The sequence below is a fragment of the Etheostoma spectabile genome, chromosome 10, assembly GCF_008692095.1.
Source record: "Etheostoma spectabile isolate EspeVRDwgs_2016 chromosome 10, UIUC_Espe_1.0, whole genome shotgun sequence".
NCBI lineage: Eukaryota > Metazoa > Chordata > Actinopteri > Perciformes > Percidae > Etheostoma > Etheostoma spectabile.
In genome coordinates, this window is record NC_045742.1 from 24,190,852 (window position 1) to 24,191,148 (window position 297).

The 297-nt window shown below is 33.7% G+C and overlaps 1 protein-coding gene across 1 annotated transcript in view; it reads right to left on the reverse strand.

Moving 5' to 3' along the window:
* LOC116696813 (cadherin-1-like) overlaps positions 1 to 297 on the reverse strand; it is an 11,655-nt gene that overhangs the window by 6,284 nt on the left and 5,074 nt on the right. The window lies entirely within an intron of this gene.

Consider the following 297-nt stretch of genomic DNA (forward strand, 5'->3'; position numbering starts at 1 on the left):
CTTAAGACCTTGTTTACTCATTACTTTACAACAGTGGCTTAAATCCCACCCATCACAAGTTCTGCACCCAATATGTCAATTTAAAATTGTATCTGTATTGAAATTGTTTAAAAAAAAATGACGCTTAAAAGGACCAGTTTGTAGGATTTAGGAGAGTCCAGTTTACTATTGCAGTTGAATATAAAGCAAAAGTATTTCTTATCCGATTAATCGATGGAATAATCACTAGAATGCTCTTTTTTTTTTAAAGATTATTTTCCCCCCCCCTCTATTTCAGCGTGACAGTTGATAGACAGG